This window comes from Myodes glareolus, chromosome 16, assembly GCF_982192425.1.
Source record: "Myodes glareolus chromosome 16, mMyoGla1.1, whole genome shotgun sequence".
NCBI classification, from domain to species: domain Eukaryota; kingdom Metazoa; phylum Chordata; class Mammalia; order Rodentia; family Cricetidae; genus Myodes; species Myodes glareolus.
The window spans coordinates 28,098,554-28,120,985 of record NC_142041.1 but is presented as its reverse complement, the minus strand read 5'-3'; the positions used below and the strand labels follow the sequence as shown (position 1 = coordinate 28,120,985).

At 50.3% G+C, this 22,432-nt stretch overlaps 1 protein-coding gene across 1 annotated transcript in view; it reads left to right on the top strand.

Moving 5' to 3' along the window:
• Positions 1-22,432, top strand: part of Col15a1 (collagen type XV alpha 1 chain) — a 104,575-nt gene that overhangs the window by 9,690 nt on the left and 72,453 nt on the right. The gene's annotated exons all lie outside the window — the stretch shown is intronic.

Here is a 22,432-nt window from a genome sequence, read left to right as displayed (position 1 = left end):
TACGGACAGTGTTCCATCCACTGGAGCAGAGGTGCCGAGGTCCATCTGATGGCTAAGCAACTTATTCTGTCAGAATCCTTTGCTTTTCCACCTTCAGTCACACAGGATTGTGGCTTCTTGACTCTGCCCCTTTGTCCAGCCTAGATAGGTGCAGTGACCAGCTCAGCTAGCTGGGGGTTCCTGGTGCAAGCCATGTGTATTAGAGGGCATCCTGGTTTCTTGGTTATTGTTCTGGAATTTAGAGAGTTGGCCATGGACCTGGTATTGACAGTCATAGGTTGCTTTCTATGCATTTTTATTCAGTATTTTCATATAATATATTTGAATCACTTTCCCCCGACTCCTCCCAGACCCTCCACAACTCTGGGACACCCAACTTTATGTCCCTCACCTTTATCTTCAGGAACATCAAAACCAAGAACAAAACAAGTGAAAATCAGAACAAACAAAACCAAAAAGACAAAAAAAAAAAATCAACAAAACAACACAATTCTAACACCTTATGATGTTGTTAGCACCCCCTGCTTCTCCGCCCCCAGCATAGTTTGCTTTGTGTTGACCAACCACTCCCAGGCATGGGATCTGCCCTGGAGTATTGTTGATCTACCCGCTGACTCTTCACTGCCCTGGAGTGTGATTGACCTACCCGCTGACTCTCTGCTAGACTGAAGTGTGGTTGGTCGACCTGCTGACTCTCCACTAGAGAAAACTTATTTTCCCTTTCTCAGCAGGTATCAATTGCAAATGACTTTTTAGTTAGTGGTGGGAATTTGTGCCTACTCCTCCTTCTCAGTGCTAGGATTTTGTCTGGTTTGAATCTGTGCAGGTCTTGGCATGTTCTGTCACAGTCTTTGGGTTCATATGTGCATCTGTCCTGTTGTGCCTGGAAGACACTGCTTTCTTGGAGTTGCCTACCATCTCTGATTTTTACAACCTTTCTGCTTCCTCTTTCGAATAGAGTCCTGAGACCTGAAGGGAGGAGTCTGATGTATTTCTATGTTTTAGAGATGTATTCTGGCTAAATAGAGAGGTGTGTGTTTCATGTTTATAAACTATAAGTACATCTGTGCATTTAATAATTATCAACTATATATACGTGTAATATATGTTGTGTGTAGCAAATAGAGGCATGTTAAGTGTTTATATGTATCTGTGCCTCACATGTAAGTTGTATGAATATATAAACTTCTATGTATTGTGTACATGTATATGTCTGGCTTTTAGGTTTTGTGTAGTGTATATATAAGTGGCATCGTGAGTGTGCATGTGTGTGCATGTGTGTGTAACACACCTGACTCTCCCGAAAGCCCTGTGATGGGAGAGAGTTCAGCCAGAGCTTAGCAGGAGCACCCATGTCTGTCCCATCTCCACCCCTGGGCAGACCTCTATTCTGCACCCCCCCCCCCCCAGTCTCTAGCATCTTTCTATTCTGCTGTGGTCCATAAATCAGCACCTTCTGGCAATTCCATGGAAGGTAGAGTCTCCAGCTCCATCTGCAACCCAGTAAATCAGAATCTGCATTTCAGTGAGAGCCCCTGATCTCAAGGTAAAGCTTAGCCTGTCTCTGATTATGTTGCCCCTGCCTAAAACCCTTCCCACAGTAATCCCTATAGCAGGCAGAGCAACAACCCTCCAAAGGAGTCCAGGTGCCACCTGGAGGCCTGTGTCAGGAAATGTGGCAAAGAGGAATGAAGGCTACAGGGGAAGGGACAACACCCTGGGTCTGGGGTTGGACCCAAGAGATCCACAAGGTTCTTTGAGTGGAAGAGAAAAGGTGAAGTAGAGGCTGGAACTGTGTGAGTGGGGGTGACTTGATCAGCCTTCTTCAGAGGTCTGGGAGTTGGAGGACTGAGTCACCAGCCAAACGGTATGGACACCCTGAAGGGGCTGGACACAGCAAAGGTGCAGATTTTTCATTTAAAGATTCTAGAAAAATCCTGCCTTTGAGGCCTTGATTCTTATTACAGCGAGACCTTGTTGACTTTCTCACCTCCAGAGCTGTAAGATGCTGAGTCTTTGCTGATCAGAGCCACTGAGTTTGTGTGATTGATAAAAGTAGAACTTCTTATCAGTCCCAGTGAACACAGTTGCTCCTCTGTGGACCTGCTGCTCCTGCCTGATCTCTTAGACCTTTGCTCTTCTCACTCTGACCCCAGGCCTTCAGGGTGAGAACGTGAGGTGGGACTCCCTGAGGATCCGGGTCACTCCCCCAGCACTTAGCACTGTGCCTGACTGGCGGGCTGAGCTCAAGCTCCTGACCCTTGTTAAAGAAGTTCATGTGACCTCGCTCCTGGTTAGCATCAGGCAGGAAACTGCCCCCTTCCCCAACCCACCATGTGCAGGACGCAGCTATGGCCACGAGAAGGGGTGCAGTAGAGACCAGCCAGAGCCTGTGTTGGCAATCTCCTGCTCTTTCTCTGCCCAGGCACGTTTCCATACCTCCCTGGGTCTCAGTTTCCCCAACTGGGAAACAAAGAGGTCAGACCAGGTAAACCCTACATCACCATTAGTAAGAACATTCTAGCGTGTCTGAGTTCAGTTTGGCCCTGACTTTGTGACAAATGAGGCCATCGATGTGACTGAGCGGGGCCCAGCCTGGCCGTCTGGTCCCAAGCATCTCTCACTGATGGTCCATTCATGAGCTGGGCCCAAATCTGCAGGACAACTGTGTATATTTGGGACCAAACAGAGACCTCAGCCGCTCTAGCCGCCCAGTCAAAATGCCAGATTACTCATTCTCCTGCAGAAAGCACAGGGAAAAACGAATCATTTCTCTCTGCACAGTTTTTCCATGTGACAAATTTTCTAATTTTACTTCAGGTTAAGCCGACGCCAGCCGATGGCCTCATTTCAGAGTCTCCCGACCCCCTTTTGAGATTTGAGTTTCCTGACTAAAAACACACAACGGCTTTTGTTGGTTTAATATTTGCAAGTGTGAGGTGGTACCAAATTTGCAACTGAACGCCTTCTTCTGCTCTGCGATGCCCAGCAATGACTTCTTAGTCTAGTTGTTTGGTTCTAGGCCTGGCCAAGTCCTGTTTACTCTTTGGATGCAGACACTTTTATCTGAAGGGAGGGGGGCAGCAGCTGCTGAGATGGAGCCCGTGTGGCTGGATGGGAAGTATGGTTACTGGGCATGTTTCTAAGGGCAGGTGGTTCCGTGAAGGCTGCTGGGATGGGGGCTCACACCTGCTGCCAGCTGTGGGTCTGGGCTCGGATGCCCCGTGCATGGCACGACTGGGGAGCTTTGAGTACTGGAAAGAGAATGGTGGCTGTGTTTGTTGGACATGAATTCTGCCTGTGTGGCATCTGCTACCTGCCAGCCCTGTCTTTCACCTCTTTGCCACCCTTGGAGACATACATCTCTGAAAGTCAGGCATCCCCTCTCTCTGACCTCTGGCTCATTTCTGTGCATACAGAGAGGCTGTCCCAAGCGCATGTCCTATCGTGTCCCTTCTTCAGATCCCTCTGTGCGTTCCATTACAGCAATGAGCTCTATACTGCCTGGGCTACAGCCAAACCCCCTCCTCTCCCATCTCTCCCAGCTTCTGGCTCCAGCCATGCTGAACTCCTTGCCGGTCTCCTTTCTCAACCTCACCAGTTTTTCATAGACTTGCTCCTTGACTTCTGGTCCTTGAGCCAGTAGCTCAGGCATTACTCTGGAATGCAGGGTTTGGGGTCCTTTCCTAGAGCAACAGCACCAGGCTTTGTGCTTTAGATGCCCCTAGGCAACACATTTGATGCCAAAGTGTGATCCACAATGCTCTGAGCACTGGACAATGGGGAGCCTGGCTCTGAAGTGTCTGGCAGAACTGGCTTGGTCCTAGGCTGGTGACAAGTGCCAGCTGGTGACATTGAATGGCTTACTAATCCTCTCCAAACCTCAGTTTCTTCATCTGTAACAGTAGGGATAAGAATAGGATTTATCTCGGGCTACTTGTGATCAGTAAATGCATTAACCCCCGCACCCCAAGTTCTTAGCACAGTGTAGGGGGTAAACACTCAGTTAGGGGTGAAAGGTCTCAGATATGGGGTTTGAGAGGGACATAGACAAGTTGTTGGGAAGTATGGAGTTTATTAGAACATTTATTAGCTCCATGGACAGACAGACAACAGCATGGTGAGGTTTTGAAGGGAGGAAATCAGGACCCATGTGGCAGAAGTGAGGGTCTCTTCTGTAACTCACTGAGGAGGGGGCAGATTTTACAGCATAGCCTGGTGGTTTCAGATTCTAAGGCAAGAGCAGGGAAGGGGATGGGAACAGGATGTGTGGCTCCCAATACCCGCTTTGATATAAAATCAGATCCTGGCACCCGGAAGTACGCCAGCCAGGAACACACAATGCCCAGCCCAGTGCTTTGTTTTAGATCACTGTGAAGTGTGTGTGGAGGGCTGCTGAAGGTACTGTGGCCTGAGCAGAAGGTGGATTCTAACGGGACATTCTTATAGGTCACAGGGTCCAGGGGCAACCTCCGTGTCATCCCTAAACCCTCCTGTGGCTTCATTCCCCATCCGTTCATTCTGTCAGGGAACAGAATCCATCCGCAAAGCCCATGTCACCGAGGACCTGGAGGGCCAGGTCAATGCCACTCACCTTTGGAGGTTAGAATTGCTGAGCCCTCGGGGACAGGAAGGCAACCATTGTGACCAGATGCGGAAAAGCTGAATCCACTAGCAAAGACCTGTCAGGTTTGGATGGGTGGGCAGAAATAGTTGTGAGGTTCTAGACAAGGCTGCCCTCTCTGTGGACGCCTACTAGGTTTTTGTAAACTCATCCATTTGTTCCTTCCTTTTCATTTAAATGTTTCTGGACGGCTTACTGCATGTAAGGCTATGTATGATGTACCGGATGTAAAATGGTGGACAAGGCAGGCCTGGCTCCAGCGAGGGATGCTGACACTAGCAAACTGTGCAAGAACAATCCTTTGATACTGATAGATGGCAAACAGGGGTCTGGAGAAGAATAGGAGCCAGGCATGGGCGCGCATGCTTTTAGCTTAGGACTCAGGAGGAGGCAGGAGGCTTGCAAGTTCCAAGCTAGCCTGGCCTCATGAAAAATGAAGGTACAGGGCCCTACAAAAGCACACATTTGGATGCTCTCATCTGTTTGAGGGCATCAGGGAAACCTCGCCGAGGAGTGACATTTAAAATGTGATCCCGAAGGTGAACGGATTTAGTCAGGGGAGGGTGCTGTGTAGGTCGTGCTGAGCGATCCAGGTTTCCAGTTTGAAGGGATCCAGATGGGGGAGAGAGTTAAGAAGTGGCCTGCTGGGACTGGAGAGACTATTCAGTGTTTTACACTGGGTATTATTCTAGAGAACTGGGTTCAATTCCCAGCACCCACATGTCGTATCACCATGGTTTGTAACTCCAGCCTCAAGGGATAACAGCGCTTCTTCTAGTGGCCACCACAGGTCCCAGGTACCCACGTGGTGCACAGGTATACATGCAGGCAGCATACCTATAGTCATAAAATAAAATATTAAAAAAGTTTTAATCAAATGGCTTGCCTTGGCCAGAGCACTTGAGTGTAAGGAGACAGAAGGGACCATGGGAGGAAGGTGGAAATTCCATTGATAGCCTAGCCTTGCTATCACGGCCCTTCAGGCTCCGTGCGGTGTTCACAGTCCAGGGCTTGGGATAGAATGAGAGCCTAGGACCCTGGAGGTATGCAGAGTGGGACTCTGGGTTTGGCTATCTACCTTGCTTCTACCTCTGCTTACAAGAGAATGTACTAATTCCAGTGGAAGATAGAGGGACTCCAGTACTGCCGCTGGAAAGGGACAAACTTAAGAGACTTACAGAGAAACGTTGGAGAAGCAGGGCTGGAGTGAGAACCCTGAGCCATGGCCATCCCCATGCAGGCTGAGAGGTGGAGAAGGGCGTGGGGAAAGTGACCGGGCCCTCAGTGCAGTGGTGCTAGGTGCCAACCTGCTCCGCCTCTCTGTAGATGGTGTTGAGAATGTACACATGGAAGTGCATTGAGTGAGCCTTGGGCCCTCCTGGCTGAGGGAGGCAGAGGAGGGGAGGGTCTGGATGGGAAGGCAAAGGAGCAACTCCTTCAGAGACAGTTGCACCTGTGGGAAGAGAGCCCTGCGCTACCCCCTTCCTGTGTTGTCCCTTCAGACCGCTGTGCGGTGGTTCCTGGCTGGGGGACAGTGGCCTGCAAAGAGCCACATTGTTTATCTCCTGGAGCATGTATTTTACTCAGAGGTTGGGAAGTTGGGGCCAGAGACCAGTCACAACTGGGGACTAATCCAGACCATCTCTAGGGGAAACAAACACCCGTGTGTTATGACGGCGGTAGCTGAAGGGCTGTGAAGCAGGAAGCTCTCACTGAGTCTCCAAGCTCCTGTGGCTCATTGGCTAAGTCAGGTCCACAGGTCTGAGGTCCTCTCTCTGATGATGAGAAGCTTGGGTAGAGATTTTTTTTAAAAAAGTAGATCTGAGGTTCCCAAATCGTGGAAGAGGCACAAATTGTTGTCCAGGGTACCAGGACCTATTCGTGAAAAAAAAAAAATCTCCATTCACAGCATTTGTGTGTTTGGGGGGAATGCAGTGTTTGATGACAAAATGGAGACCACCATGGTTCAAAGCTCTTGTCAGAGAATTCTCAGTTCCAAAAGGATTTGCCTCCGTCACTTCTAGACCTCCAGTACCCAGAATGATGCCTGCCATACAGCAGGTGTTCTGCAAATGCTTGCTGTATGAATAGCTCTCTCTCTCTCTCTCTCTCTCTCTGTGTGTGTGTGTGTGTGTGTGTGTGTGTGTGTGTGCTCTGATGCCCTTGAGAAGCTTGCCTTCTCAATCCGTGTTTACCTTTCCAGGAATAAGTGAGTGGGGCTGCTCTCACGCGGGAAGCTTGGGTGGAATGTGAAGCATTCAGGTCATGAATATGCATGCAGGACTCCAGCCAGTCCAGCTCTGAAGTTCAAGATTTCGAAGAATCACCCTTTGGAGGCGGCCTCCTACCCAGCGTGGTCTGTGCTGCGCATTGGCTCCTTGTGGGTGAAGGCACATTTTGCCTTTCATGTGCCTTGCCTGGCTGGGCTTTCTTTCTAATAGATCCTGCGCATCCCTGATATTTGTTAGGCCCCTCTGGGAACTAGAAGACAGAAAATGTTGGGTATTGGAACTATCTCTTTGGAGTTTTCTAAAGTGCAGCTGGGAAAAGGATGGTGCAGAAAGAACAATCACTGTATATCATCAATACAAGGTTTCAGAACTTAGTCTGTTAAGTGTCTGCTGCTGTCTGGGTGAGTGCATACCCCCTTCTTGAAGTTTCCAAGAACACTTGAGCACAGGTGAGTTGTCTGCCTGTCCCCTCTCAGGAGGGGACTAGCCTTGGCTAGCACTCAGCTCAGCAAACATTAGATGGACTTCGGATCCCAGCTCAGGCACTTCCTGATGTTGTGACTGGAGTACCTTACTCAGATGCCGGATCCACATCTGGGCAGAGGAGCAGGAGAAATCCTGCCTCCGAGACTGTGTGATAGTCAGCGGGGGATGCTGAGCCTGAGGAAAGCTGTTGGCCAGCCCTTGGTGCTCCTGGGACCTTGGACCTCACTCTGCTGGGCAGCAGCAGCCTTGGGAGCTTCTTGAAATACCAGAGTCTGGGCCTCATCGCCTGACTCCCACTCGGGTAGAGGGCAGTATGTTCAGAAGCTTCAGCTCCTCCAGACAAAGAGAGGAGCTCAGGGTACCTGTGCTGTAGAAGCAGGGTCATGTCTGTTCTGTCCTCTCTGAATGCACAGGACTGGCAGTGATCAGCACTTTCTGGTCACGGTCCCCAACCTTGCAGGGCTGTCATGAGAGTTAGGTACAGCATCATCTCCGTGCCCAGATAAAGAGACTTAAAAGCTCAGAGATGTTGAGGTCCCCTGGCTAGGAAGTCATAGAACAGGGTCTTGCTGCTGGCAGGCCTCTCTGGTATCCACGTCCATATCTTTTTCTCTGTGCCATGCTGGGGGTGGCTGGTCATCCTCTGGTCCTCTAAGGTCCCTGTCTCTTCATTCCGTTTCTGATACCTTGCTGTTTCTCCCTCAGCATCCTAGAGGCCACGGACTCTTCCTCCAGCAAACGTTTGGAGACCGTCAAGCTGTCCTTTCATCTAGTTAAACAAGAGTCGCTCTGTTTCAAACCATGACTTCAGGGTCACCATCTGTCCTGGCTGTCCTCTTAAACTCAAGTCCCAGTTCAGGGCCAAACCCTCCCTCAGCATCTCTCTGAGGACAGGTCTCTTGGCACGAATGGGCCAGGAAATTTCTACAGAGTTGTAGTGTTTGATGACAGCTGCAGAACACACTTTAAAAAACGTTTATTGTTTATCGTCCCCTCACCAACAACATCCAAATCATTGCATGAGAACCGCAAACCCAGGACCAGGTTCGATGCACTCATCTCTCCAGCAAGCACCTCCTTGCTGTCTACCAAGCACCTTGCAAGGCGGTTTGCCATCTCTCCTTTCTTTGGAACCACAGGTGGGCGTGGCCAGAGTAGCTTGGGGATTTGACATTGTAGGGATTTGCCCTTCACATGACATCAGCTTGGACCTTGCTTTCCTGGCGCTTCCCGGGATCCTTCCTAGCTTTCAAGGTGACCCTGGTTTTTCTTTGCTTTGGAGAGTGTCAGCATGATTTCACCCTGCCCGTTACAGTTGTGTGCTGACTCTGCTCTAGCAACTTGCCCGACCCGGCTGGCTCCACACCAGTGCATCTGTGGGGATGCCTCGGGCCGTTCCCAGGGCAGCTTGATTTGCCCCAGGCGTCCATGCCAAGTGCTGAGAGACTGCAGGCAAGTGTGTCTCCTGCGGCTGCCAAGCTCCCGCCTGGGCTCTGCATTCCAAGTCACCCAGTCCCACCCTCTCCTTGGCAAGGGAAAGGAAGAGGGGCTGACTGCCAGGGCAACCGCTGGAGGAGAAGGAGGGATTCCTCCTAAAATGGTCAGGGGAGCCTTTCTCAGAAGCCCTCCAAGGTGCCCTGCTGCCTGTCTGTCCTGTCTCCTGGATCTGATGGCCAAGCGCCTCTGCTCTGAAGAGAGAAGACAGGTGGGCTCTATCTCTTTTGCCCTCAGCCCACTCACCTGAAGTGGGCACATGGCCTCCCCTCCTCAGGTTAAATGTGCTCACATGTTTAGCCCCAGCGTGGCCTGTGAGTGACCTGACATTTCTGGCCTGTGAGTTCCTGCCAATTCTTCGCCAATCTCTTTTCTTCCCTTCCCTAATCACTCAAATCTTAGCTTTCCTCATGTGGCCTTGCTTGTGCAGAGCCTTCTAGAGCCTGTCAATTTCCCCCTTTTTCAGTAGGAGGTGAGTCCTACGGGTCCCCTCCTGTCCTTGGCACATGGTCTCCAGACCTAGGCCTTCAATATCAAGGCTATGGAGATTGGTGGCGAGGTTGGGAATTAGCTGCTATTGGGTCTCTCATTTTCTCCATGCCTTCAAGCTCTGCCTAGGCCAAGTCCTGACAGGGTTGGATGAGGGATGCTGGTTGTGGGCAGACATGGGCTGGTTTTGGATAAAGCGAATGGTGGGAGGGCTGCTCTTATTTCCTCCTCAGGGCTCCGGTCTCCCTTGTGACTGTGTTCCCAAGGGCGGAGGCCTGTCGATGGCCACTCTGAAGAGATTGCTGACTACCTAGTAGCCACTAGGCTATACCCAAAGATTCAAGAGACGCCCTAGCACACCCTTCACTTACAGCAGTTACACGCAGGAAAACTCCAGAATTATAAAACTTTCTCGTTCTCTTTCCATCTCTCCATGCCACACCCACCGAGTGCCTGTCTCTTTAACGAGGTTGGACTTGATCCACGTAAGAGGGCCAGGGATCTCAGAGTTCTGCTCCTGGAGCCCGGAGGACCGAACAGCCTCAGCTCATCTTGCCCAGTGACCTGAGCTGGTGTCTAGCACCAGGATGGGCTGTGGACACTCTCCCCCACAGAGGCACCCAAAAGGGGAAGCAGCTCTTATCCACAGGCCCCACCCAGAACATTGTTGCAGGGAGCGGGAAGGTGGAGGCGGCTGGAATTCAGTCTGAAGTCTGAGGAGCCAGTGTTTCTCACAGCCACTCCCTGCCCAGCTGGAGAGAGAGAGAGCCCTGGGCGGCCATCTTGCAGAAGGCTCTCTTTTTCAAGCCCTCCTGCTTAAGGGTCAGCTGATGATGTGGGCTTGCAGCCCTCCCGTGAGTCAACAGCTAGGCTCAGTGTAGCTATTGATAGTCTATGAATTATTACTGTATTAAGTCTAGACAGCAGGGGTCAGATGAGGGTTGGGTTATAAAGTACATGTTAACTGAGTGGTATTGGTAGAACAATGATTGACTTTTCTAAGAGTTCTTTATGATCAATGATAATAAATACCCTGTGCGAAGGGGAGCATAGAGTTATTCTTACCCAGAACTCATGAACGTGTCCGTTTGCGCATTATTTGTTCATTCATTCATTTATGCATCCACCAACTGTTTGTTTTTGCCAATTCTTGGGCGAGACCTGTTTCAGAAAGATGGAGGGAGAGTCTGGGAGCTTTAGATGAGATGCAAAAAATACCGATTATGTCCTCCAGCGCTTGCGGGCCAGTGGGCGACACGGGCCTATGAATAGATGGTGACAGAGTAGAGGAAAATGGGGTCTTCCTGGACACTGGGCCAGGGAAGAGCTGTCACACACAGATGAGCAGAAGCAGTCCTGTGAAGAATGCTAGCTACTTGGCCTACTTCCTGTAGTAGATGGAGTGGCATTCTCTGGATGTCTGCCCATCTCTAAGTCTATGTGGCACAAGAGAGACTGGGAAAAGCTATAAAAACAGGTGCCTAGACCCCTTGGGAAGACTGGACTCGTACCGCTCTGGACTGGGCAGTCCCTTCGTTGGTCAGCACCGAGAAACCCCCAACTCCTTGTGACTGGCTCTGCCCTTCCTCTACCCATGTATATCCAGGAACATCCCCAAATAGGCTTCTTTGCTAGTCAGCTTCCTTCTCCTTGGTGGGGAGCATGTGGCATGGAACACCACTGTTCCCTATCCATAAAATCTAGTTATTCACGCAGTCAACTTGGCTGGGAAGCTGCTTAGCTGCTAAGTAGCATATCTCAGGCAAGGCTCAGCTTTCCCATGTAGTCCTGGGGCACTTCCTGTACAAATCCCTCGGGAGCAGCATCTGGTTTCCTACCCTTGGGTCTCCGGTCCTGCAGCAGACTCCCTCACTGTTTGCTGTCAGCTCCGTGACTCCTCAAGACTGAGTGTATAGGTACAATGTTAGCCTCAGCAACAGAACAAGCCTCAAATTTGAGTGTGAGCCACAGACACTTCCAGGGTTGGTAAATGGGTGCCACTCAGGACTCCACCCCCAAACTGGGGTGTTTGGTGTAGGTCCTGAGATCCAGTAAGCTCCCAGATGCTAACAGTCCAGGAGCCACACCTAGAGAACCTCCAACGTCCTAGGACAGCCGATAGGCTGAGGGATCTGAACCCAGGCCATAAAGGTCCAGATTCAGCCTTACTTGTATGATTGAACCCTCTGCACCTCCACCTCTGTATCGACAAAGCAGGGCTCACGGTAATAGCTCTCCGCTGGGTTCTTGTGAGTGTTGCCTGGGATAGTGCTTGGAGGCCCCAGGGGATGTATGAGTTACCTGGAGCTGCTATAACAATACTCCGCAAAGTGAGTATGCTAAAACAACAGTGATTTATCGTTATGCAGTTGGAGAGGCCAAAAGTCTGAAACTGAGGTGTCCAGAGCCCTTCTCCTCTGAGCTGTTTTCCCCCAGAGCTGCCTGTGGGGTGCGATGGTGACTCACTGCAGATGATGTCAGATTCGGGAGTCAAGGCCCAGCTTACGCTCAAAGAGCCTTTGTTTCCCGTATGGAAAAGCAAAGTCCTCAGACTAAGAGAAGTTGATGGCAAACCCTTCCCTGTTGCTCCTGACTCTGTCTGGTCTACGGTGCCACTTGTTGCATGCAATCTCTGGGGCGACATCATACCCAGGTTCCAAATCAGGTGTGGGAAGGCAGGTGGTGGGAGGGACCAAAATCTGTCACTGCAGAGCCCACTGCACAGTTCCTGAGGCCCAGATATGGATTTTGTGGGTAGGCTGGTTCTGCTGTGTGCATGCGTGCATACGTGTGTGTGTGTGTTTGCATATATACATGTTAGGTAAGGTGAGCAAGTCCAGCCCCAGAACGAGGGAGGGAGGCCATGCTCTATAAGCCTGATTTCGGCAGTTTATTTCTTTCTGGCTCTATTCAGCCAATCACATTCTTTTGTGATGCACAGACGGGGTGCTTGTAAGGCCAATCTGGGACATGGTATGTTGAGTTGCGGGGGAAGGGAGTGAACAAAAATCAACTTATTCAGGCCTCTGGCCATAAACCAAGTGATCCATGCAGGCTAGGCCGTGTTCAGCACAATACTCAATGACCAATGGGTCTTACTTTCTCAACCACGGTCTCTTGCTGTCACACTAGACAGACCGGAAGACCCCAGCCCAGAGAGGTGAAGTGGCCAGTTCATGGCCACACAACTGGTTAATGGTGAACCCAGGACTCAATCCAAATATGTCTGATGTTGAAATTGGTCCTTGTCTGTGACTGTTACCTGGGACAGGGCATCAAAGCCAGCTATGCAAGATCCTAGGAAATGCTACTTCCTTGAGACCAGTCAGGAGGGATGTAGCTGGAGCCATCAGCCCCTATCATCCTGCCATCGATATCCCGACTCTAATCATGCTTGACCCTTCTAGACCCAGAACAATAATAGAGTATCTTCCAAACACAGGTTTCTAACCTGTGAGATGGGGCTAACAGTACTTTATGCCCCATAGAGAGCCACTCATGAAGAAGAATGGGCCTGGCGAACTGCTGAAGAGTTCTGGACATGAAACAAACCAAAAAAAAAATAAAAATCATGGATGTCATTCAGTTCATTCACAGGTCACCTTTGTTAAGCCTTTCCTGGGGCCTGAGAGAGAAGCCGGAGTGCTCCATCCCCAGGAAGTCCATGCGGAGGCCTAAGCAAAGGCACAGCAAGTGCACAGGGAGGGGGGGCCTAAGTGGAGGGATAGTGAGGTGAGCACAGAAGAAGCTGCCGTGGGCAAGCCCATGGAAACCATGGAGACAGAGGGATGCAGTGGGCAGCGAGCCCTTTTCCAATCCTATCACTAATCCTGTACTGAGCGAGCTGTCCCCTCACTTTCTAGGAGTCTTTCTTTGAGAGGTGAGAGAATGCTCCCCACCTTACTACCCTAATATGGGGGGGGGCAGGTGGGTTGGGGGTGATGGGGAAACTGGAGAGGGTACTGGGCATGTAAAGTCTGATGCTTTCCCGTAGAAGACCAGAGAACCCTTATTAACCAGCCTTTCTCTAGGTTAGAACAGAAGAGAAGGGGAAAGGGAAAGGGAGGGAGGAAGGGGGGAGAGAGAAAGAGAGAGAGAGAGAGAGAGAGAGAGAGAGAGAGAGAGAGAAGCCTAGAGCCCAGGAGAGAGGGAAAGAGAGAAAAGAAGGTGGGGGAGAGAGAAAAAAGGAGGGAGAGAAAAGGGGGAGACCACGCACACTTGCTCGAGGGAGTGCTCACACAGTAACTTCATTGAGAAGGAAAATTCTTTCGCTACATATGAAAACCGGAAAAAGGAAGAGGCGTTCTCAGTTTACACGGAGAAAAATGCCCTTCTGTGATTCAGAAAAATGGGGTCTTTGATCGTTGCCCGGCCAGGTCTCCTTTCTAAGCGGGTCCAGGACTTTCCCCTGGCGGGGAAACATTCTTCTAAGAACTGCTTTGGGAGGTAGGTTTGTCTAAGAACCTCTTACACTTCGCTAGATGGAGACCGATGCTCTGTGGCCTGGTGTTCTGCGTTCATGTCCCACCCAGAGGGAGTCAGGTAGCATCAAGGCCTCTGGAGACTGGAGGGTCCCTGTAGTTTCCTCATAAGGTGGGGCTGAGTTTCCTCATAGAGTGCAATGACATTACCGAGGGCATGGTTGTGTCCCTATGCCGGCCAAGCCACGCTGTCCAGAGACCAGGAAGTCTGCAGGGAAGAACTGTTCTCCAAGTCCCTCCTGGAGTCATTTCTTCCAGGCCTGAAGGGACGGCTGCCTAGGGTGGTTAGAGAAACTGGAAGGCAGATGAGGATGCGGAATTGGAGGCGCTCCGACCTGGCAAGGGCCTTGGGAAAACATTTCGTCCAGACTCTAGCTTGCAGATACTGAGCCAGAGACTTGGAAGCGACAAAGAGACTCCTGCACCCATGTGTTGAGTTGGTGACGGAGGCGGCCTTGCAGGCTTGTGCCATTTCTATTATCCTTGTGACATCTGAGAGACCACCATATGGAAGTTGACTTTTTGTGGTCCCAGGGGGCGGAGCTCTGCCAGCTGGAGGCGATGGGGCAGTCACAGGGAGGACGGACTGAGTTCAGCGTGAGAGAGACCCTTGAGGACTTAGAACTTGCGGTGCTTAGGGCTGTTTACTGTGAGCGAGCCCCCCAACCGTGGAGGTGAGCAAGCTGGAGCCAGGTGGGCTTTGATGGGTGTGCACTGGGGGAGCCTCTGTCCCCAGAGAGGACAGAGCCCTCTTTGTCAGAAGTGTGCAGTTTACTGAATTCCTCATGTTTCATCCTTCCAGAGTGAGAGCAAGGGAAACCACAGGTCAGGGTGGGGTGGGGTGGGGTGCCTTAGCCACACCCCAGTCTTTGGTACAGCCTCTCTGTATGGGTGTTCAGCCCGATGGAAAAACGTCTTAAGATGGGCCTGTTATCACAGGCCTGTAGTCTCAGCTATGGAAGACCGAGGTAGGGGTTTTACAAGTTCAAGGCCAACCTGGGCATTTTGGTGAAACCCTGTCTCAGAAAGTGAAGCAGGTTGAGGGTATAGCTCAGCAGTACAGCCTTTACCTATCCTGCAGGAAGCCCTAGATTCAATACTCAGAAAACAAAAATCTATCAGTCCCAAGAAGGGTGGCTATTACTGTTCCCAGTAGGATACCTGGAAACGGGGCATGGTCACGGAGTACTTCATTACGTACGCCATGCCTGCTCTCCTGGGTCGCTTTCAAATCTCTGGCCGCGACTCTGGTTGGGATCTGGGTTCCCCTCGGCTCCCCAAGCCAAGCTCAGGCAGCATCCCTCGGACCCCAGGCAATGTAGTCAGAGAAAACGCAGGTCCCTGTGAGGCCACTAGGAGCCGCTGCCGCGCCCGATAGTGGAGCGAGTGTTCCCGGTTGTGGTGCAATGCTCTTGGGACTTCTCCTTGGCGGGCCTTGTCCCGGGGCCAGAAGGAAAGCAACTTAGTCTCTTGGGGCCTTAAATGCTGACAAGCGCAAGCCCTGGGCTCAGGTCCCAGATGGTCGTCTGTGGAACAGAGCTTCGCAAAGCCAGATACGGTTCTTTAGGGACGCCAGGCTCCAAAGCCCAGATCAGCCCTGAGGACCCCATAGATGGAAAGGCTGGTCTCCCCAATGCACAGAAAGGGAAACTGAGGTTGGAGGGCAAAGGGAGGTACGGGTGTCCAGGAGCTTGTGGGAAAAGAGGAGAGGCGAGAATTCTTGTTTCTTACCTCCTCCAAAGGCTGAGCCAGCCCAGTGTGTTTCCTCACAGCCAGGGTTCTTTCCCGGTTTCCATGGAAACTGGCATTGTACCCTTGGGAAGAAAGTGGCACCCTGTGGTGACTGCTCAGATTTTCCTCCACAGGGTCCTTCTCTAAAGCCCTCTGATGGTTCCTTCCTGTATTCCAGGGAAGGACCACCCTGAAATCCCCGAGGAGTCTAAATCCAAGTTTCCAGGGACTAGAGGCCCAGGCTGTTTCTGTCTGTCCACTTTTCCCCGGGCCACGTTGCAGACTGCCAGCTCTGCCAAACCTTATGAGTTTGTAACAGGGAGGGATGCCTGGGGCTCTCTTTATAGGGTGAGAATGGAGTTCCTTGTGTTGGAGTCCAGCTGACTGAACCTGGAAATACTGGCGAGAAGATGCAAACGATAACATTAGGGTGCTGGAGAGGTGGCTCCGTGGTTTTTTTGTTCGTTTGTTTGGTTGGTTTTGGTTTTTCGAGATAGGGTTTTTCTGTGTAATAGCCCCGGCTGTCCTGGAACTAGCTCTTATAGACCAATCTGGCCTTGAACTCACAAAGATCCGCCTGTGTCTGCCTCCTGAGTACTGGGTTTAAAGGTGTGTGTCACCACCACCGGGTGGCTCCGTGGTTAAGAGCATTCACTGCTCTGGCAGAGGACCTGGGTTCCACTCCCAGCCTCCATATGGTGGCTCATAACCATGAGTCGTGCCAGCTTCAGAGGATCGGGCGCCCTCTTCTGATCTCTGCAGGCACTGCAGTCACATGGTATGCAGACATAAACGCAACAAACTTACCCATTCACATAAAGAACACTTTAAAAATATTATTAATTGAGCCAACATCATGGGAAAAGAAGAAGGATGGAGAGAAGGAGGAAAGGGAAGAGGGAGGAATGAGAAGCTGAAATTTGGTGTGTGTCCCACACTCTGCTGTAGACAGACCCAGAACCTCGCGTATGCTAGGCTCTACCTACACCCTAACCCCATAAGTGTCTGGAATGAAATTTTGACTCCAGTGTTGAAGGTACCAAGGAGCCATGGAAGCTTTGGAGCTTGCCAGAAATGTGAATGACAACTGCTGCCACCTAGACAATGAACTTCTTGAGGCTAGATGGGTCCAGCTCTCTCCATATCTTCAGCGCCATATGGAGAGGGGCTTTATTGGAACACCCTGCCCCCCATGGGAAATGAAACAGCTCCTATGCATTGAAGAAGAAGCCAGGCTGAAGTTAGATTTAACCCCATGGGGCGTCTGAGGGCAGCAGCGATACACAGATGGCCTGCCTTGTTCAACCTGATACAGATAGAGAAACTGAGATCTGAGAAGGTGAGCAATTTGCCCAACAGTACAGCTGGGGCATGACCTTAAGCCCCACCTCTCTGGCCTGGGGTCGCTTGCTCTGAGACTGGGAGATGGGAAGGAGCTTGCACGCCTAGATGATAGATGGATGTGCATGTAGGTAGTTGTAGGATGTGGGACTGGAGTCTGGTCCTGCTGACCCTAATTAGGATTTCAGATTTGGAGCCTGTATTTCGGCTCAGCCAGCAAGCCCACCTGGAGCTGAGGACCAGGATCTGTGCTGGGTAAACGGGGAGGGTGGGAGCCAGCTCCAATGGTCAAGGGTCTCCCAAGATGGAGAAGTCCGTGAAGTGGAAAAATACATGCTGCCTGGAACAGGAGCCAAGTGCAGATGGGAGAGGGCCTAGGCTTGCCAGTGTGGGAGTCCAGGAAGGCTTCATGGAGGAGGTGAGGGTGCTATAATGAGAAGCCTGGAGACCCGTGGAGCATTACTTCATACAGAAGGAACGGACCCGAAAGGATGGGACCTACCTGGTGTGGTGGCGTGTGCCTACGATCTCAGTGTTTAGCAAGTGGAAGCAGGGAGCGTCATCAGTTCCATACTGGCTTGGGTGACATATTGAGACAATGGCTCAAAGTTTACAAGGAGGATAGGCTAGGGAGCTAGTTCAGTCAGGAGAGTACTTGTCACACAATCGTGAGGAGCTGAGTTCAAACCCTGGAACTACAACACACAGAAGAAAAAATGAACTGCTTGTAATCCCAGGAGAGGCAGGTGGACCCTTGGGAGTCCCTGGCCAGCTGACCTAACCAAGTTAGCAACCCCAGGCCAGTGGGAGACCCAGTCTCAAAACACAAGATATGGTTTCTGAGGAATGATAGTTTGTCTCTGCCTTCGACACATGTGTGCGCGCACACACAATCACACACACACATACACACACACACACACACACACACACACACACACGGATGGGGTCCTTTCCTGACAGTTTTGATCTCCAACGTAACTACTGTATGGAGAAATAACAAGGTAACTACAAAAATGAGAGAAGTGTGTGCAGAGTGTTCTAGGTACAGTTTTGCTCAAGACTTGAAACTGCCCTACGATAGACGTTAAAATCTATGGAGAAGTGTGAGTCACTTCAAAGACCCCAAGGCCAGGAGTTCTCTTAACAGCCCCCACCAGCAGTGTTCCCAGCCTCCCAGGCTTCGTCCCTCCAAGATGGGGAGATGTCTTCCCGCCAGCTGTGACCTCCCTCTCTCCCTTGCCCCCAGCACAGAGCCATCCCAGGACAAGCCATGGACCAAATTGCTGAGCCTGTTTCTCTTGGCTCCCAGGCTCCTCCTCCCCACCCCTTGCGGCTGCCTGAGCAGGTGGCCTTTTCACTGGAAGCCAGGGATAAATGAGCCAGCGGGCACGGGTCCAGCCCTGAGCAGGGGTCACTCCAGGCTAGGGGTCGTTCCCCTCCATGGGACCACGCATGTGGAGGAAGGCGGGGCTGCTGAGTGCAAGGCTGAAGGACTAGGGCTTGCAGAAATCTCGTGTTCTATCTGTAGCTGAATCAGTGGAAACAGGGCCTGTGGTCCAGGGCCTGCGCACTTGTTCCCCCCTTGCAGGTCTGAGACCTTAGAGTCAGGGTGGGAGCGGGGAGGTGGTTGGAGAGAGTCCTCAGACTATGGCTTTTGCTAACTTTACACCTTGCAGGTTGCACAGTTTGCTGATAACTTAGGCTTTATGTCACCATCCCATGGGATCCCCATAAGGGACATGGGCAGGAAGGCTCCATGTCACCCTGGTCATTTACCCAAAGGCTGCACATTTGGTAGAGAGTAGGGACCCAATCCTGATCAAAGTTGAAGGTGTCTCTGTTTCAGCCTGCCTCCATTTCCCTTCTCTAGCTGGCCCATTGTGGGCCAGTACCTGGAAAGGCTGGGGTAGCCAGGGGTTTGGGTCACCCCAGATTCTGCTGCTAGGCCTCATGGCGATGCTTCTTCCCCCTTACTTCCTGCTCTCTGGCCCAGAAAACACGGAGGTTAGGGAGGGCTGTGAAAAAAATTTGAAACAGATGCCCGGAAAAAGAAATCCACGAAATGGCTGTATGCAAGTCTAGATGTGCCTGGCCTGGAGCAAGTCTAGACGGATTTAAATGACACTTTGTGCCCCCCAATCCCTCACCTGACCCCGTAAGCCCACTCAGAAATAGGTCACTGGATGTGGGCCAACCCATTTACCCTTACAGAGCCATGAGCTTCACAGACACAGAAGCATCCCACCAGAAAGGACTTTGCCTCCTCCAGGTAGGAGAGTGGGGCGGGGTGGGGGGTGAGAGGATGAGACAAAGAAGGAAGTCACACCACTTGGACTTGGTCTTCATTTTATCTAGAACTCTGGTGGGAAGGGGGAACCCTGACTGGGGTGTTAGATCCCTTTCTCATCTTTCTCCCTCCTTTCTTTCATACAAAGATGGCTGCATCCCAATGAGAAAAGACGTACATCTTTACACTTCTCTCTTCTCTATCTTCTCTTCCTTTCCCTTCTCTATCTTCTCTTCCCTCCCCTCCCCTCCCCTCCCCTCCACTCCTCTCCTCTCCTTTTCTCCTTTTTCTTTTCTTATCCTCTCTCCTTCCTTCCTTCCTTCCTTCCTTCCTTCCTTCCTTCCTTCCTTCCTTCCTTTTTTTAAAAACAGGGTGTCTCTGTGTAGCCATGGCCACCCTGGAACTCATTATGTATGTAGGCCTCAAACTCACAGAAATCCATCTGCCTCTGCCTCAGGAGTGCTGGGATTAAAGGTGTGTGCCACTATGCCCGGCAACAGATTCAAGGGATTAACAATATGTAAAACAATCTTTATTTCCACACCAAGCAAGTGGTGTAATGTTGCAAAGGTACCCAGTGAAGGGAAATAGCTCCTATCTGCCCGCCTCTTCTCCCTTCCCTGTATATAATCTCTAGCCCCACTTTCTTGGGTGTTCTTCCTAAGATATCCTAATATATTCTAATATATGCATAGTCATGCCTTGATTACCGATAGATGCATTCTAAGACGTATACCCTTAGTCCCACCATTGAGGGAACTTCACAAGTTTTCTTCAACTAAGATCTTTGATGCCTCTAGGCAGCACAAACTCTTGGTCCACCTTACACATGTAGTTCATTGTTTGTCCAAACCAACATATATAGAACATACCTATGGACTTCAATATTCTTTACATACTTATGTATTTGCTATAAGCTAGTATGGGTATTTCCAACTGATAGCAATTATTCTGTGCCTTATTATTTCTGTCTTTTATTGACTGTGTCCCGGTTACTACTCAGATCAGTGTCCAGGACACACACCATTTGGAAAGCTACATTGAATTCTCTTGCATGAATATATTTTATTATTTATATCGGGTCAAAGAGCACATATGCATTTGTACTTTTGAAAAATGTCGCGTGGTGTCCCAATGGATGTGACACAGTTTAGGATCTTGCTAGCGGAGCAGGAGAGGGCCTCATGCTGCCTCAGCCTCTTGCCAGCATTTTCGATTAGCCAACATTCTGCATGTTGCCAATCTGATAAGGAAAATGGTTTCGCCTTGCAGCCCCTGCACTTCTTTCATTATGAGGGCAAGTATTTTCCATATACTTATGCATGCACTGTTTTGTTTCTTTTGCTGTAGCTCGAATCCCCTGTTCTTTGCCGATCTTTCTGTTGACTGTAGCGTTATCCATTTGCTTTTCACGTTAGAGAAGTGAGCTTATTGTCTGTGATGCTGTGATTGTGCTCTTTCTGTCAACTTTGGTTTTTAGCTGGCGTTGTGGGGATTAATATTATTATGATTTAAAAAATGTTTTTGTCCCCAGGGCTTCATCTCTTTGTAGTCAAATTTATGTCTTTAAGTTGTGAAATCATTATTACGAGTTTTTTGCTATGCAGAATTTTATTTCTGTCTAGTTAAATTTAGCCAGATTTATTGTTCTTTTAGCCTATGATAGCCTTATGGAGTCTGAGCCTCAAACCCGAGTTCCTTCCAGTGGATGTCTGCCTGTTTTTAAGCAAACCGCACTTAAGCACAAGTCAGTGGAATAGCGAGTGAGCAGCCCGTGTGGCCCGCAAGTGCCTGTCACATCTACCGTGGGATGACCGTACCCATAAGCACAGGAGATGGGGATAAGGGAATCGGCAACAATACTGTCTGGAAATCCACAGAAACCTTCCTCTCCATCACCAGAAAAGCCAGCCTGCCTATTCATGCCATGAGTACTGCGGTAAGAGCAGGCCCACAGCTTCAACAAGGATTAATCCAAAATTTACAACTTTGGGAAGGGGAGAGGAAGGAAGTGAGGAAGAGAGGGAAGGAGGGAGGGAGGGAGAAAGAGAGGGAAGGAGGAGGAAGGAAGGAAGAAACATGGACATAGGCAGCATGCCAGCATTTATAAGGGGGTTAGAGGCCTTCATGGTGGCTCTGCGCTCCATTACAGACACAGCTTGCATAGCAAACAGAGACAGATGCCTGGAAGTGGTGACACTGGAGCCCAAGAGTGGGTCCCTAGGAGCCTGGGCTGAGGAAGTAGCCCAGAGAGGGTCACCTGAGCTGGCGGGTGGCTCTTTTCTTTAGGGGAGCGCTGGGAACACGCTGCTTCTGCCTGTCATTCTCTAATTTTTATTTTTATTTTTCAGTTCTGAGGTTGGAACGGTGGGTCTAGTGCTGGTTAGGCAAGTGTTTAGCCAAGGAATTTTATCTCCAATCCTTTCTCCTGCCCTCCCTCCTCCTCCCCCCTCTCTGTTCTCTCTCTCTCTCTCACTCTCTCTCTCTCTCTGTTCTCTCTCTCTCTCACTCTCTCTCTCACTCTCTCTTTCTCTCTCTCTCCCTCTCTGTTCTCTCTCTCTCTCACTCACTCTCTCTCTCTCTCTGTTCTCTCTCTCTCTCTGTTCTCTCTCTCTCACTCTCTCTCTCTCCCTCTCTCTTTCTCTCTCTCTCTCTCCCTCTCTGTTCTCTCTCTCTCTGTTCTCTCTCTCTCTGTTCTCTCTCTCTCTCCCTCTCTCTTTCTCTCTCTCCCTCTCCCTCTCTGTTCTCTCTCTCTCTCTCTCTCTCTCTCTCTCTCCCTCTCTCTTTCTCTCTCTCTCTCTCCCTCTCTGTTCTCTCTCTCTCTCTCTCTCTCTCTCTCTCTCTCTCTCTCTCTCTCTCTCTCTCTCTGTTTTTCCTGGAACATGTTCTGTAGACCAGGATGGCCTCAACCTCAGAGATCTATCTGCCTCTGTCTCCTGAGTGCTGGCATTAAAAGCGTGTGCCACCACCGCCTAGCCACCCAACCCTCTTTTCTGTTTATTTTTGAGACAGGGTCTTATTAAATTACCCAGGATGGATTTGAACTCACAGTGTAACCCAAGCAGGTCTCAAACTTACGGTTCTCCTGTGTAACTGGGATTTATAGACCTGTACCATCAGGCTTAGACAAAAATTTTTAAATAACATTTAACCTCCAAATTTCTAAATTATCATTTCAAATCATGACCAATACGAAAAATATTAAATAGCTATGTTACACTGGTTTTTTTTTTTTCCAAATTGAGTCTTTGAAAACAGCATGTTT